Source organism: Sciurus carolinensis, chromosome 7 (assembly GCF_902686445.1).
Source record: "Sciurus carolinensis chromosome 7, mSciCar1.2, whole genome shotgun sequence".
NCBI lineage: Eukaryota > Metazoa > Chordata > Mammalia > Rodentia > Sciuridae > Sciurus > Sciurus carolinensis.
Window position 1 is genome coordinate 34523536 of NC_062219.1, and position 17833 is coordinate 34541368.

Here is a 17833-nt window from a genome sequence, read left to right on the forward strand (position 1 = left end):
GTACTGGGTTCAATGCTCAGCACCACATAAAAATAAATAAGTAAAATAAAGATATTGGTCCATCTACAACTAAAAATATTTTTAAAAAATATTTGATGCCTACAAATTCTCACTATTTCAATGTGAAATTGAAACAAAAGAGAATATTATTTCTGACCAATGAAGTCCTAGAAAATATCAGATCCAGAACTCACCTATATATTTGAGTCATAGTGGCATGTGAACTATTGAGATATCCACCATACCTCCAGGCTTCATAGATGTGGAACTGGAGTCCAAGAATATTTGTGGAACCAGGAAGGATTGGTGTTCAATTACATAATGCACACACTATTAACAAATTGTAAAGGACATATACTTTCAAGTAATTTTAAATTTACTTTAAAGTCAGTACCATATGTATAATTCATGGAATATTTGCATTTTGCTCTGACACGATACTAACACTTTGAAGAGGAGCTGCTTAAATTTCGAGACATATTGCTCATAATTGTGAAACAAATGACAAATTTTTTTCACACTATTCACATAGCTATAGTTTTTGTTGAAAAAAAAGTTCAATGAATCACAGTGATTTTTTGCATCTCAGATCTCTGGAATATAGGAATCTAAACCATGAAAGCCCTTAAAAGAATGTCATTATTCTAGGCTAACCATCTGTTTCCATTAAGGACCACAAATAAAACTTCAAAACCACAGGACAGACTACTTATTTTATGAAGAGTTTCATGAAACTCTTTTCTCACACAGTTTATTACATAGTCTTATACCTAGGAGGTTCTCAATAAACACTAAGATGTTTCGTTATTAAAGGAGACTGAACCAGGTGAAAAACAGCTTGGTTTTTTGGAATGAGGCAGACCACATTCCAATCCTAACTTACTCACTAGGTATGTGACTTACAGCAACTCAGATTTCTTATACAGATAAAGTAAACTTCTCTGGGCTTCACATATATATTTTCTATCATTCTGAGCACAAACTAATTCTCATCAACAAAAGTCACTCAAATTTCACTGGCTCCCTTTTCACACATGCAAACCATACAATCTCAGAATCTCATACACTTCTCTGTAAGTGTTCCTAGAAATCCTTAAGGTATATACTTAGAGGAACCAGGAAATTCCACCAGAAAACTTTTAGATCTCATTAGTGAATTCAGTAAAGTAGCGGGATATAAGATCAATGCACATAAATCTAAGGCATTTTTATACATAAGCGATGAATCTTCAGAAAGAGAAATTAGGAAAACTACCCCATTCACAATAGCTTCAGAAAAAAATAAAATACTTGGGAATCAATCTCACAAAAGAGGTGAAAGACCTCTACAATGAGAACTACAGAACACTAAAGAAAGAAATTTAAAAAAAACCTTAGAAGATGGAAAGATCTCCCATGTTCTTGGATAGGAAGAATTAATATTGTCAAAATGGCCATACTACCAAAAGTGCTATACAGATTCAATGCAATTCCAATTAAAATCCCAATGATGTACCTTACAGAAATAGAGCAAGCAATTATGAAATTCATCTGGAAGAATAAGAAACCCAGAATAGCTAAAGCAATCCTTGGCAGAAAGAGTGAAGCAGGGGGTATCGCAATACCAGATCTTCAACTCTACTACAAAGCAATAGTAACAAAAACGGCATGGTATTGGTACCAAAGTAGAAAAGTGGATCAATGGTACAGAATAGAGGACACAGATACAAACCCAAATAAATACAATTTTCTCATACTAGACAAAGGGGCCAAAAATATGCAATGGAGAAAAGATAGCCTCTTCAACAAATGGTGCTGGGAGAATTGGAAATCCATATGCAACAGAATGAAACTAAACCCATATCTCTCACCATGCATGAAACTAAACTCAAAATGGATTAAGGATCTCGGAATCAGACCAGAGACCTTGCATCTTATAGAAGAAAAAGTAGGTCCAGAGCTTCAACATGTTGGCTTAGGACCAGACTTCCTCAACAGGACTCCCATAGCACAAGAAATAAAAGCAAGAATCAATAACTGGGATAGATTCAAACTAAAAAGCTTTCTCTCAGCAAAGGAAACTATCAGCAATGCGAAGAAAGAGCCTACAGAGTGGGAGAAAATCTTTGCCACTCATACTTCAGATAGAGCACTAATCTCCAGAATCTATAAAGAACTCAAAAAACTCTACACCAAGAATGCAAATAATCCAATCGACAAATGGGCTAAGGAAATGAATAGACACTTCACAGAAGAAGATCTACAAGCAATCAACAAACATATGGAAAAATGTTCAACATCTCTAGTAATAAGAGAAATGCAAATCAAAACCACCCTAAGATTCCATCTCACCCCAATTAGAATGGCGATTATCAAGAATACAAGCAACAACAGGTGTTGGCGAGGATGTGGGGAGAAAGGTACCCTCATACATTGCTGGTGGGGCTGCAAATTAGTGCAGCCACTCTGGAAAGCAGTGTGGAGACTCCTTAGAAAACTTGGAATGGAACCACCATTTGACCCAGCTATCCCATTCCTTGGCCTATACCCAAAGGACTTAAAATCAGCATACTACAGAGATACAGCCACATCAATGTTCATAGCTGCTCAGTTCACAATAGCCAGATTGTGGAACCAACCTAGATGTCCTTCAATTGATGAATGGATAAAGAAAATGTGGTGTATATATATACAATGGAATATTACTCAGCCATAAAGAATGATAAAATTATGGCATTTGCAGGCAAATGGATGAAACTGGAGAATATCATGCTAAGTGAGATAAGCCAATCTCAAAAAAACCAAAGGACGAATGATCTTGCTGATAAGTGGATGAAGACACATAATGGGGGGTGGGAGGGGTTAGTGTTAGGGTTAGAGTTAGGGTTAGGGAGGGGGGCAAGAATGGAGGAAGGAAGGACTGTATAGAGGGAAAAGAGGGGTGGGAGGGGTGGGGGGAAGGGAAAAAAATAACAGAATGAATCAACCAACATTACCCTATGTAAATTTATGATTACACAAATGGTATGCCTTTACGCCATGTACAAACAGAGAAACAACATGTATCCCATTTGTTTACAATAAAAAAAAATTAGCTTTGTAAAATACAATAAAAAAGTATTCCCCAGGATTACTGCTTTCAGGAAAATGTCATGTAAATTTGTTATTTCTTCATTAAGTGTTTTGTGGAATTCACTATTGAAACCCTCTGGGGACCTAAAGATTTCCTTTTTGGAAGCTTTTAAATTACAAATTGAATATCTTTAATAATTAAAGAGTCTAATAACGAAAAAAAAAAAAAAAGAAATCCTTAAGGTATGTCATTTATTGAGTTTGGGTCCTGCCTTGCTTGGTGGTCACTATCGTTCTCTGACGTGCCCCAGCTGCTTCTCTGGGGGATCAGCCCTGCTTAAGTATCTCAGCAACACTATGGCTCCACCAAGTCACAAGGTCCCTAGTACTTAGTCTGCCTGCTGCCACTCTACCTCTGGTTCTGACAGCAGCCCCCACTGTTCCCCTAAGTGCTATTCCCTACAACTGCAGTCAGGGGCTTAAAGCTGCCTGGTGATCTGCAGTGAAGAGGTGTCCCTGCACCGGGCAGTATCTTCTGTTAGATTTCCTCCAAACACGGTGCATTTGTATGCCAGTAACAATTCTGTCTTTCTCTCCCTCCTTCTTCCCCTCCTGACTTCCTTTTTTCTTTCCTTATTTTCATTTTTCCTTCCCCGCTTTCTTTCCTTTTTAATTTACAGATACCCTGCTTTCTTTAGTACCAAGTCTTCTATAGAACCTGTGCTTAAAGTTAATATCAAGTGATGGATTTTATATCTTTTTTAGAATTCTTTTTCTCTTCCAACTAATTCTTTATTACTGGTTTAACTGTATATGCCTGGCTCCTTGTGGTAGTTAATTCTGTGTGTCCACTTGACTGGGCTAACAGATGCCCAGACAGCTGATAAAACATTATTTCTGGGGTGTCTCTGAGGATGTTTCTAGAAGAGATTAGCATTTGAATCAGTAGACTGAGTAAAGAAAATGGCTCTCACCAATGCAGATGGGCAATATATAATCTGTTCAACACCTGGATAGAACAAAAAGGTAAAAGAAGGTTGAATTTTCTTTCTGTGTAAGCTGAAATAACCATCATCTTCTGTCCTCAGACATCCGTGTTCCTGGTTCTCAGGACTTCAGATTTAGTCTGGGACCTTTGGCTAATCTTGTTCTCAGGTCTTCAGTTTTGGAATGGGACTGTACCACCACTTTCCTAGGTATCCAGCCTATTAATGGAGGATCATATGTCGATGGGGCATAATAGTGTAAGCCAATTCCTCAAAAGAAATCTCTCTATAATAGCAACACTCCTGAAGACATCCCCCACCCCCAGCAGGATACTGAAGTGCACAGATGCTCAGGTTCTTTATGTAAAATGGTGCTATATTTGCATATAACCTATGCATATTTTCCCATACACTGTCATCTCTAGGTTTCTCCTAGTACTTAATACAGGATAAATGCTATGAAAATAATTGTTACACTTTATTGTTTAGGAAATAATGATAATGAAAAAATATGTACATGTTCAGCATAGACACAATTTTCTTTTAATATACTCAATCCATGGATGATTGGATCCACCTCTATACCTATGGGTTCTGGTGATTCAGAACCCATGAGTGAGGGTGGTCAGCTATATATATTATTGATTTTATTTCCCTGGAGAACCCCACATAATACACTCCTCTTTCCCTTAGGAAGTTATTTTTCCCAGAATATATTTCAGTCTCCATGAAAATAGTATTGAACTGGTATGTATCTGGTACATAGTTTGCCAAATGTACCACATATGATTATAGGCATTCTATCCTTAGAGTGAAATCCCAATTGAACACAAAATACATATAGAAATACTCAAAAGAGTGTTGTAGTATTTTAGTCTTCTTAGTAAGGTTACTATTATGTGCTCAGATTCCTTATATATTATTATGGTTAATTTAAGACAATTGATAGTGTCTTATGTCCAATATGAACTCATTCAATAATTTTAATATTTATTTTAACTGCATATATTTCTTTTATAATGCTTTTATTTATTTATTTTAATGTGGTGCCAAGGATCAAACCTAGTGCCTCACAAGTACTAGGCAAGTGCTCTACCCCTGAGCCATAACCCCAACCCCTTAACCACATATCTTTCTATCAAAAACTTACAGAATAAGTGAAGAAACATGATTTTGTTTCTGCGTATATATCCAAAGGAACTGAGATCAACTTGTTAAAAGATATTTGCATGTTCATATTCATTGCAGCATTATTCACAATAGACAAGATTGGAAACAACTGAACTGCCCACTGAGGGATGAATGGATTTTTAAAATGTGGTTTTTTTAAAGCCGAAAATTCTGTCATTTGCAACTACATGAATGGCCCTAGAGTGCATTATGTTGAAGAAAATAAGTTATGCATTAAGAGACAAGGACCATATGATCTCACGTAAATGTAGACTTTAAAAAAGTCAGATTATAGAAGTAGAGAGTAGAATAGTGGTTAGCACAGATTGGGGATGGGGCATGGATAGAGAAAGGAGAGAAGGTGATCAAAATTTCAGTTAGGTAGAAGAGTTTCTGGTGACACAGTGTAATTACTAGAGCTAATAATAATTACGATAGCTAATAATAATGTATATTTCAGAATAACTAAAAGAATGAATTTTAAATATCCTCATCACAATGAAATGATTAAATGCTTGAGGTGATAGATATGCTAATTAGCCTGATTTACTCTTCCACAATGTATGCAGGTATTGAAATATCCCATTGAGCCTCATTAATGTATATCATTGTTATTTGTTGATTAAAAATAGGGCTTAAGAATTAATTCTAAATCCTTATCTATGAATAAAAAGAATAGAGAAGTTTGTTGCTTTGAAAAATGAAAAGCTAGTACAGAGAATTAATTAATCAATACATTTTTACTGAGTGCTATTTGCCCAGTACTGAACATTTGGGGTGGGAGTGTGAGAATAAAAACACTCAAGACTGATCCTCACCAAAAAATAAAGGATGGATGAGATTAACTTTGAAACCACAGAATTTACAATAGTAGATCAGGGAAAGGATATGGTAATAAAGACTGAATTAGCCAATTACAATTTGCTGGGAGAGTCAAACTAATAAAGAAGTCGATGAGGCAGAGAAAGGCAGCATGGGATGAAGCCATGTTTTCAATGAAGCCATGTTTTCAATGAAGATAAGGAAGATTCACCTTCTGGCTCTGATTCTGACTTTTTCCAGTTAGTAGAACTTTCAGAAACGTACTCATTTCAGATCTTAATTGTTTCAATTATGAAAATGAGTTACCTCAATTTTAAAATAGTTGCACAAAATTATCTTAACGAATTTCCAAAGTCTTAAAATTCTATAATTGTTATTTTAGAGACTCAAAATCACAGTTTGCTCCTGACCACAATAAAACTAAAATTAATAACAGAAAGATAACTAGAAAATTCCCAGATGTTTGATGGATCAACATGGGTCAAGAAAAAAATCACAATGGAAATTAAAAAATTTGTGGCATGCTGCTAAAGCAATACTGGTAAAGAGGCTTATAGTATTAAGTTCTCATATTAGATAGAGTAAAGGTCTCAAATAGACAAGAGTTCCTTCCTCAAGAAAGCAGAAAAAAGAAGAGCAAAGTAAGCCCAATGCAAGTAAATGGAAGGAAATATCAAAATTATTGGAAGAATTCAATGACCAAAAGTCATTGAAATCATCCATATCAATTGTTACATAGATGTAGATAGATTAGACATATTAATTAAAAGGCAGAGATTATCAGTCTGAGTAAAAATAAAGAGCCACCCTATGCTGTCCCCAAGGAACCAACTTCAAATATTCAAGAAAAGATAGAGGAAATGTAAAAGACCAGAAAACAATTTGCCATGAAAACAGTAAGAGAGCTGAAATGACTAAAGTAATAAATAAATAATAATAAAGTAAACCAAATAACATATGCAATGATGTTCAAAACAACTTTATCTATAATACACAAAACATGAAATTAATGGTAGCATGAAAAAATAAACTATTAATAAATTCATTAAATAGAATACTTCCAATAAAAAAGAACAAACCAGGCACAGTGGTACATACCTGCAATTCCAGCTACTCAGGTGGTCTAGAGGAGAGGATTGTGAGTTCAAGGCTACCTTGGGTAACAGTGAGATCCTCATCTCAATAAAATAAAATAAAATAAACAACAACAACTCAAAAAGAACAAGCTACAACAATGTATTGAACAACAGCATGTATTATATGAACATGAACAAACTATATTACTGCAAGCAATAATGTAGATGAATGTCAGGTAAGTACTTTGGTCGTATGATTCCATTCATGCCAAGTTCAAGAAGAAGAAAAACTAATCTATGGTTATACAAAACAGAATAATGATTACCTCAGCAGGAAGGGGGTTGAGAGAATCTCCTAGGTAGCTGGACATGTTATATATCTAGATCTGATTGCTACTTTGTTAGGTGAATATATTTACACTAAAATTCATTAAGTTAATGTGCACATTTTTCTGTGTGTATATTTCAACGTCCATAAAAATGTTTTAAGCCAATAAAATTTAAAAATAAAAGCTCAATAATTCTACAATATTTTGAGTAAATTCAATAAGAATGGATGCCAGACAGTTTGATCCAACCAGAGAGGAGAGTTGGTGTTGAGAGGTAGTAGAAATAATAGTTGAATAGTGAGTCAGTAGCCTTTGCTTTATTTTTCTTAATCCATCAGCAATTAAATTATTGTTCTAAATTATTTTAAAAATAAATGAATGTTAACCATTTTTGTGAATCCAATTTCACCACTATTTCTGTAGTGCTTTAAATCAAGTCAATGTAGCCATAGGGTTAAAAGAGACTTATACGTATTAAGACATACTGTCTCAGTCTTCTTGGGATGTCGTAACAAAATATTGTAGACTGAGTTGTTTAAAAAGCAGAAATTCATTTTTCTCACAGTTCTGAAAATTGGTAAATTCAAGATCAAGGTAGTGGCCAATTGGTTTCTGACAGCCACCTTCTAGTTGTGTCCTTACGTGGTAGAGAAAGACAAATCTTCATTAAAGGCCATAGTTCTATCAACCACTCTTAGGACCTCATTTAACCTTAATTCCCTCCTAAAGACCATATCTTCAGACAGAGTCACTTTGTGGACAAAAGTCAGTTCATAGCAAGGTAGTTATTTACAGAGAAGCTATTTCCAAAAGAATGTGAGGTAACTAAATAGTGATTTTTGAGTACTTACAAAATGCCTTCATTTTGTGTCATTTCATAAGTGGAATTAAATGTCTTACAGAGTGATAGAAAATTGAACTCATCCATTTAATGGCATCTGGGTCAGCTGGAACATCTGGGTTTGCTATTTAAAATAATTTGAAGCCAGAAAATGTTGTGTTTCTTTCTTTGAATCCTGTTTCATTTATTTCATTGGGGAAAGAGCTTAGGCAACAACATCTGCTTCCATGAGTGCTGGGAGAGGAATGAATATAGACAAAACACACAGTTGTAAACAGACAAGTTGGGCACAAAGACTCTTCCAGATTAAAAATGGAATGACATACAGCAGTAAAAACTAGAGGGATCTCTGAGAAAAAAAAAAAATCAAGAAGAGGCCTAACAGGAAAGGAAAGATTTTACAAAGAATAATAACAACTGGGAAACATTTTTAAAAGTGTAAATAGTCTTTCATTTTACATGGCAGTAAAAAAGTCAAGATTTAGTGCAGAGTATCATTGGTCTTAAAAACCCTCTGGCACACAATTACAAATGGTTGTCTTACATTCCAACATAAAGGGCATATCAGTAGCCTAAAAAGCAAATTCTGTGTTATAATATTGTAACTTTTAGGTACAGAAGAGAATCTGTTAAAAGCGTGTCATTCCTAAATTGTACTGAAGTATACAAAATCTGGAAGTTCACCAGTAAGAATCTAAAGTTGCCAAAGGATTCCTTTCTGGCTTTCCAGTGGACCATCTTCAGCTCATCTTCATGGTGTTTATGCTTGTCCTCATAATTGCAAAATGGCTGCTGTGGTCCCAGAGATGCAAAAAAAAGAGGAATAATTCTTACTTTGCATCATGTTATTGTTATTGTTAGAAACAAAAGAAAATTTTCTCAGATAGCAGATTCCCCTCAGGTTCCTGGACTAGAAGCAGGTTACATACCCATGCCCTCTACAAGAAGAGGGTGGGAAGGAACATATCTGACGCCAGCCTTCCTAACAGGAGGAAAGCTCTGTCATTACGGAACAGAGCTGAGGGCAAGAAATACCTGCTAGGTATACAGCCAGTGATGCCTGTCTATAAGAGATGATATACAAACCTGTGTGGTGCCTGACTCAATAAATAATATCTATTATTACATATGAATACTAGAATCATACATTTAAATGTCTCCTTATTCTATATAGATTCATGTTCACATTTGTTTCCTCATTTCTAGGGTTAATGTTTTTTAAGGACCATCGTATGCTTAAAAACTAAATTTTTTATATATAAAAAAATCCTCATAAAGTAAGGTAAATTGATGAACAAATATATCCACCTATGGTAAAACATTAATGCTAGAAATTCAAAATTTCATTTTACTAAGATTAAGATCTAATGCATGGTAGGAGTTTGATAATCTCCAAAGAGGGAATAAAGTCTAGTGGAGCAGAGTGAGTTATCTAAGGCTAGCAGTTGGATATTGCATTCAAGGAGAAAAATGACTTCAAACAAAGCACTTATTAGATATGGGAGATGTTCTTAGTGAACTTCTAGTGCACAGATTGTGGCATTAATATAAAATTCCTTCCTTTTCCTCCTGGGAATCATCTCAGAGCTTAAAAGAAAGTGAGCAACAAAACAAACCACGTTGTTTGTTCTGTCACTAGGGCCGGCCTGGACCCCAGTCCTTGGACATGCTATATACACACTCCAGAACTCGGCTTATACCCCCATTCAAACCACATTTTAAAATTATCATTATTAATGGATATTAATTCAATAAATGAATGGGGTCCTGTGTGACAGTTCCATCCATGCATGTATCATACTTGGAGCAAACCACCCTGCCTTCTTCCTTTTTTGCTCTCTTCCCTGATTCCCTCCCTTCCCTCTTCTACTTTCAGGGCTTTTATTTATTTATTTATTTATTTATTTATTTTACTTTTTCAATACAAGAAAGAAATATGTGATCATGTGATACTTTTCTTTTGGTGTTTGGCTTATTTTGCTTAACATGATGCCCTCCTGTTCCATGCATTTTCCTGCAAATGACAGAATTTATGGTTTTATTTCTGGCTAAATAAATATATATACACCATGTTTTGTTTTTATCCATTTATCTCTTGATCAGTACCTAGGCTAATTCCATATCTTGTCTATTGTGAACAATGATGCAATAAAAAATAAACATGGGTGTGCAGGAATCTCTTTTGTCCACTGATCTCATTTCCTTTGAATATATACCTAGGGGTTGTATAGCTGGATCGTATGGTAGTTGCATTTTCAGTTCTTTGAGGAACCTTGAGACTATTTTCCATAGTGACTATACTAATTTACATTCCCACCCACAGTATATAAATGTTCCTTTTTCTCTACATTCTTACCCGCATTTGTTACTCTTTGTTTTGTTGGTAATAGTCATTCTGACTCATGTGAGATGGAATCTCAATGCAGTTTTGACTTGTATTTCCCAGGTGGCTAAAGATGAAGGCCATTTTTTCAGATATTTATTGACCATTTGTACTTTTTTAAGAAGTGTCTGTTTACATCATTTGCCCATTTTTCATTGGATTACTTGCTCTTTAGTTACTGAGTTTTTTGAGTTCCTTAAATATTATGGATGTTAATCCTCTGTCAGAATAGGTAGCAAAGATTCTCTCCCATTCTGCAGGTTAGCTCTTTGTTCTGTTGACTGTTTCCTTTGCTACACAGAAGCTTTCTAATCATTTTTGTTTCCTGAGCTATTGAAATATTAATCGGGAAATCTTTACCAAGATTTGTGCCAATAGCTTGCAGTATTTTCCCGAGGTAATCCTCTAGTAGTTTCAAAGTTCCAGGTCTTAGATTAAAGTCTTTGATCTTTTTCAGTTGATTTTTGTGTGGAGTGAGAAATAGAGGTCTAGTTTCAGTCTTCTGCATGCGGATATCCAGTTTTCCCAGCACTATTTGTTGAAGAAGCTGTCTTCCTCCAACGTTCATTTTTGGCACTTTTGTTGAGAATCAGAGGACTGCAGATGTCTGATTTTATAACTGGGTCCAATACTCCATTCCACTTTTCTATGTGCCTGCTTTTCTGCCAGTACCATGATGCTTGTGTTGCTAGTATTTTGTAATGTATTTTAAAATCAGGTATTGTAGTACCTCCAGCATTCCTGTTTTGCTCAGATTTGCTTTGGTTATTTGGGCTCTTCTGTGGTTCTGTATAAATTTGGAAATTGTCTTTTCTAGTTCTGCGAAGAATGACATTGATGTTTTTATGGGGACTGCCTGAATCTGTAGATCGTTTTGAGTAGTATGACCACTTTAGCAATATGAACATGAACATGAGTTTTTCCTTATTTTTGTGTCTTTTTTGATTTCTTTCTTTAGTGTTTTATGATTTTTATTATAGAGGTCTTTTGCCACTTTGATTAGGATTATTCATAGTTTTTTATGCTATTGTGAATGGAATTGTTTTCCTAATTCTTTTTCAATGAATTTATTTGGTGTATACAAAAGCTACTGATTTTTATATGTTGATTTTATATCAAGATATTTTAATGAATTTGTTTTTCATTTCCTTAGAGTGTCTTGGTGGAATCTTTAGAGTCAAACAATATTTTTTCAAAGTGAAAAAAGCATAAGCTAATTTTTCTAGGTTCAAAAAATAGGTGCAAGCATTGTTGAAAATAGCTGAGATTAAACAAGGAAGTCAAGAATTATAAGGAAAGAAATAAAAGGAAAATGCCACATAGATAATTTAGGGGCAAGAAAACTCCATACCTTCAGATATCAAAGGAGACAGAGTTACATTTCTAGATGAAAGACACCCACTGAAATGAAAAAAAAATGTTGTCAAGAGCACTGTTGGACCCTTTATGGTTGTGAAGAGCAAGAAGAGGTAAGACAAAGTGGTAAATTCACACAGGCAGGCATGTTTTCAGGACGTAGTCTATTTTAGTCAACTTTTACATTATTGTGACCAAAAGACCTGACAAGAACAACGTAAAAGGAGGAAAAGTTAATTTTGACTCATGGTTTCAGAGGTTTAGTTCAAGGTCAGCCATGGTGAGACAGAACATCATGACAGAAGAGTCCAGCAGAGAAAAGCATCTCAGGACATAGCAACCAGGTAGCAGAGAGTTCTGCTCACCAGGAACAAAACCTGAAAACTCACTTCCAGTGACTTTCCTCCTACCTACCTACAGTTACCACCCAGTTAATCTACATCAGTGGATCAATCCACTGATTAGGTTGCACCTCTCACAATCTATTCATTTCACCTCTGAGAATTCTTGCATTGTCTCACATATGAGCTTTTGAGGGACACCTCATATATAAATTATAACATGATCTGAGTTTGAGTGGCAGAAGAAAGAGAGCCTTCACACTGATTAATATACCATAATTCATTGAGGAGAAACAATGGTTACCTAAACTTTTATACAAAATCTCGAATCCCACTCTGCTGGGGCTATCAAATAAATCACTTTTATTACAGAGTCTTCCCTAAAGTAGCTAGTCCAGGGAAAATTATCTCTGCCCATAATGAGTAATAAAAAAGAAAGCAACATATGATCTCTAAAATAGGCTATACTTTTAAAAAGGAAGAAAGAGGAATAATAAAATAAACTTAATATTGAGCAATAAAAATTGTGGCCAAATATTTCTCCATAGGTTTTTAATTAAATAAATTAATTGCTTTTTAAAACAGGACCACAGATGCCAGATTTTATCCAACAGATGCTGAAAGAAACTAGAAGTTAACCATAAGACATAAGAGCACTTTCTTGTGCTCTTATGTCTTATGGTTAACCCAAAGAACTTAACATCAGCATACTACAGTAACGCAGCCACATAGCAGCTCAGTTCACAATAGCTAGATTGTGGAACCAACCTAGGTGCCCTTCAACAGATGAATGAATAAAGAAACTGTGATAAATATACACAATGGGATATTATTCAGTCATGAAGAAGAAAAATATTATGGCATTTGCAGATAAAAGGATGGAATTAGAGAAAAATCATGCTAAGCAAAATAAGCCAATCCCAGAAAACAAAAGGCGGAATGTTTTCCCTGATAAGTGGATGATGATATATAATGGGGATGGGAAGATGGGGAGTTAGAGAATAATGGAGGAACTTTATATTACATAGATAGAAATGAGGGGGGTTATAAAAGATTGTGGAATGAGATAGACATCAATGAGGGGGGTTATAAAAGATTGTGGAATGAGATAGACATCATTACTGTATACATGTATGATTACATGAATGGTATGAATCTACATCATGTACAACCAGAGAAACGAAATGATGCACCCCATTTGTGTTCAATGAATCAAAATGCAGTTTGTAAAAAATAAAAAATACAGTTATATTAATGATTTGAATAACCAAGTTATAATCATTTACCTATGTATTTTGCATACATATCACCTGTTCACAATCCTGGAATTCCTTCTCCAGTATAAATGCTAAAGAGACAAATTACTGAGGCATAAGCAAACAAATATTTGCATTTGAGCTTCTTTCATGACACATAATGGTTTTACTATATTTCTGACCTGTCGTAAACAGAGAAATGATTAAAATTGTTTTGCTCGGGGGAAAAAAAAGCACAAGAAAGAAACCAAAGAAATTTACATCATCATAGAAGCAAAAACAATATTGAGAGGAGTACAAAGAATAAAACACAGCAATCACAATAGAAGATATACAGGATAGATAGGAGGAAATCAAAATTAATGGAAATAAGAAAGAATTTTGAAGTGCTAGGATAAAAATAATAGAAATAGAATGACATTCAATATACTTATTAAAGATTCCCCAAATAAGGAAACAGGAGTAATAGGATGTAACACAGGAGACACTTTCTAAATAAAAATACTTTAACAATGAAAGTACCCACATTGCACCATGAAAGATTGATCCAAAATAATAAAGTTAAAACATAATTTATTAAAGGTTCAAAGTTGAAAAATAAAGAAAAAATCACCTGAGAAACGAAGCAAAGATATAAAATAATTTATAAGGGGAAAATCAGGCTGGTCTCACACTCTGAATAAAAGAGGAACAAGATTTACAAAGCCTTCAAAAAATAAAGCGTGATCCAATGATTTTGTACTCATTTACTCCCATTCAAATATATATATAAAATCTAAAAGTAAGCTTTGAATGTGTAGGAAATCAAGAAATATTTTTCCTATGAATTGTTCTTAAGAAATTTCAGATTCTTTGCTACTCAGCCTAAAGAAGAATGAAATTATGGCTTTTGCTGGCAAATGGATGGAACTAGAGACTATCATGAAATAAGTCAATCCCCAAAATCCAAAGGCTGAATGTTCTCTATGTGAATGATAACACACAGTGGGTGGATGGGGGCGTGAAGAACAGAAGTTCATTAGATTAGACAAAAGGGAATGAAGGGAAGGGTGGGAAATGGGAATAGAAAAGACAGTAGAATGAATTGAACATAACTTGTTTGTATATGAATTTGTGACCAGTGAGACGCCACATCATGTACAACCGCAATTTGAATTAGAATAAGTTGTACTTCATGCATGTATAATATGTCAAAATACACTCTACAGTTATGTATATCTAAAAGGATCAAATAAAAAGAAGTAAAAAAAATTCAGATTCTTGTATATCTTTAAATATGTGAAATGTTCTTAATTTTTAGAGATATGTATGATTTTATACCTATAATTCAAATACATATACAAATGTGGGGTGTGTGTGTGTGTGTGTATTTTTCTTTCTCTTCCCTTTTCTCCTAAGAAATAATGGGAAATTAGAGCAAAAGGATTTCTGGAAAGTTTTGAGTCACTCTAATTGCACATCATGGATAAAATAAATGTAAGTAACACAGTAACAGAAAAGATAAATGTTATATAATCTGACAATGAAGAAATAATAATAAAAGAGATAAAGGGTAAAACCTTGCATCATTATTAACCTTAATAATGACAACTCAGATAAAAGGGGTATGAGCATATTTAATAGTACAAAGGTAAATCCTAAAAATATATAATTTAAAATTGGTAGCAAGGAAGAAGTAGAGGGAAGTACTAACTTAATTTCTGTTGGGGGAAATCAATTTACACAAACTTACATATATAAAATACTATAAGTTTTGTACTTATATAAATTATAGCTATAAAATTATAAATACAATGCAAATGCTCTTAAATGTCAGCAGAATTATACTCATAAAAGAAACAAATCATATTGTTAATAATTGTTAAGCCCCAAAACAAATGAAAAACCACATAAAGTAATACATGTGTAGGATTAAAATATTGACATACCAATTGATTTAACCTCATCTACTGAAAAGAATTTTAGGTAGCAGCTCAAGATGTCTGTAGTCCACTGGTCCACCTAAACAGTGACTGCATCTAGACTCCTGAGAACTGAAGTTCTCCTCAACTGTCTTGGCTCCCAGAAGAACACAGAGCTGGACTTAGACAAGGATGAGAGAAATGACCATTTATTTTTATGTGATATTAAATTAATTCTACCATAAAAAACTCTTCATTAATAAGAAGTTCCCAGAGGAGGATGTGCTGGAAGTAGTGCAGTTTTAGTATGAAACTCTCATGTGCAATGAAAGTTGCACGTGTTTTTCTTGTGCAATTGTTAAAAAACAAATATAGTTCAACCTGAACCAAACTTCATAAGGTTGTGTGAAGCATGTTTATAAAATCCTACAAAATCCTAGGAAAAAAGCTCCATAGTCTTCACTGTGTCTGGTGACTGCAAATGCACACAGCTAGTCAAGATTAGAGCTTTTTATAATTATGTAAATGAGGGATAAAATAATTAATAATAGTTATAAAAATTTTACCAGGCCTGGGATACAGCTCAGTGGTAGAGGATATAGGGATGTATGCAAGGCCCTGAGTTCCATCCCTAGGATCAATAAATGAACAGAAAAAAGTAAATAATATAATGTAGTTGTCTTAGAACCTACTAAAAGACAAAGACTTGTCAGGAGAGATCATCCACTATAGGTAAGGGTGTGATACCAAAATTATAGAGGTCCACAGAACCACTCTGCAGAGCACATCTCTCAAGCTTGTTCCAATACTACTGAATTAATACCAGTCAAAGCTAAGTCTACCAGCAAATGATTGTTTTACTAAATTGTAAAGGCTTCCCACCCCTGAAGTTTCAGGAAATCAAAAATAAATGAGACTTCTGACTACAGAAATAATTTCACATGTCTAGTTTTGTTTTCTTAGCCAGTATTGTAATAAAGCTTTATCACAACTTCATAAAAATTTGAATCTGAAGTGGGAAAGATTTGGTCAGGGGTTTCGTCTTGTTCTTGTTCCCAAGTGAGCTGTTTGCACTTACTTGCTTAACTTTATTTTACCCTCTCTCTCCTATACTTGAGCTAAGGCCTTGAATAAAACATAGAGGTTTTCATATTTCTTGTGAATAAATTCTTCTTTCAGGAAAGAAGGGTGAAAAGAAAAAGGCAGCAAAAATTGTTAGAACAGAGGAAAGAAACGTGATCCAACTCTATGCTCACAACAAGAGACTCGTTTTACATCCAAAGACACAAAAAGGATGAAAGTGAAAGGATGGAAAAAGATAAAGTCTTCAAGCAGTAAGCAAAAGCATGCTGCAGTTGGCTACATATGCATCAGATAAAGTAGACTTTATGAAAAATTATTATCAGAAATAGGAAAGAACATTTTATAACAAAAGTTCAATCTGTTGGAAAAGATATGACAAGCACCAAACAACATTCTCCAAAAATACCTGATGTGAAAATTGACAGATTTGAAGATAGAAGTAGACAACTTGGCAATAATAGTTGGACTCGTCAATAGTCCACTTTCAAGAATGGATAGGACATTTAAACAAGATCAATAAGGAAATGCACTCAATCTAATGCATCTATAGAATACAGCATCAGATTATTCCACATTCTTTTCTGAACAATTGCACAGAGATCCAGAATAGCCAAAAGAGTCTTGAAAATAAAAAGAAGAATACAACTGGAGAATTAATATTTTCCAATTTCAGAATTTACATAAAGCTACATAATCAAGGTTGTGTGGTACAAGGATAGATCAAGGAAACGGACCTGAGAATTCAGAAAGAAACTTTCATGTCAGGATCTAGTGATTTTTGACAAGCATGCCAAGACCATTCAGGGGAGGAAATAATAATCTTTTTAATAAATGATGCTGGGCAATGGAACTTCACACACTAAGGAATGAAATTGAATTCTTGCTTCACATGCACAAATATTATCACAAATAAATAAAATAGTTAAATATAAGAGTTATTACAAAACTCAGAAAAATCATGGATGCAGTTCATGTTATTGGATGAGATGGTGGTTTCCTCAATATGACATCCAAAACACACTGAACCAAAGGAAAAATAGTAGACAAGTCAGACTTCATGAAAATTAAAAAGTATTTGTGTTTCAAAGAACATTATCAAGAAAGTTGAAAGGCTCTAGCATCTAGAATACGTAAATAACTGTCACAGTTGAATAATAAAAGACAAATAATCCAATTTTTAAATGGACAAACTGTTAGAATAGGCATTTTTGCAATGAAGATATACAAATGGCCAATAG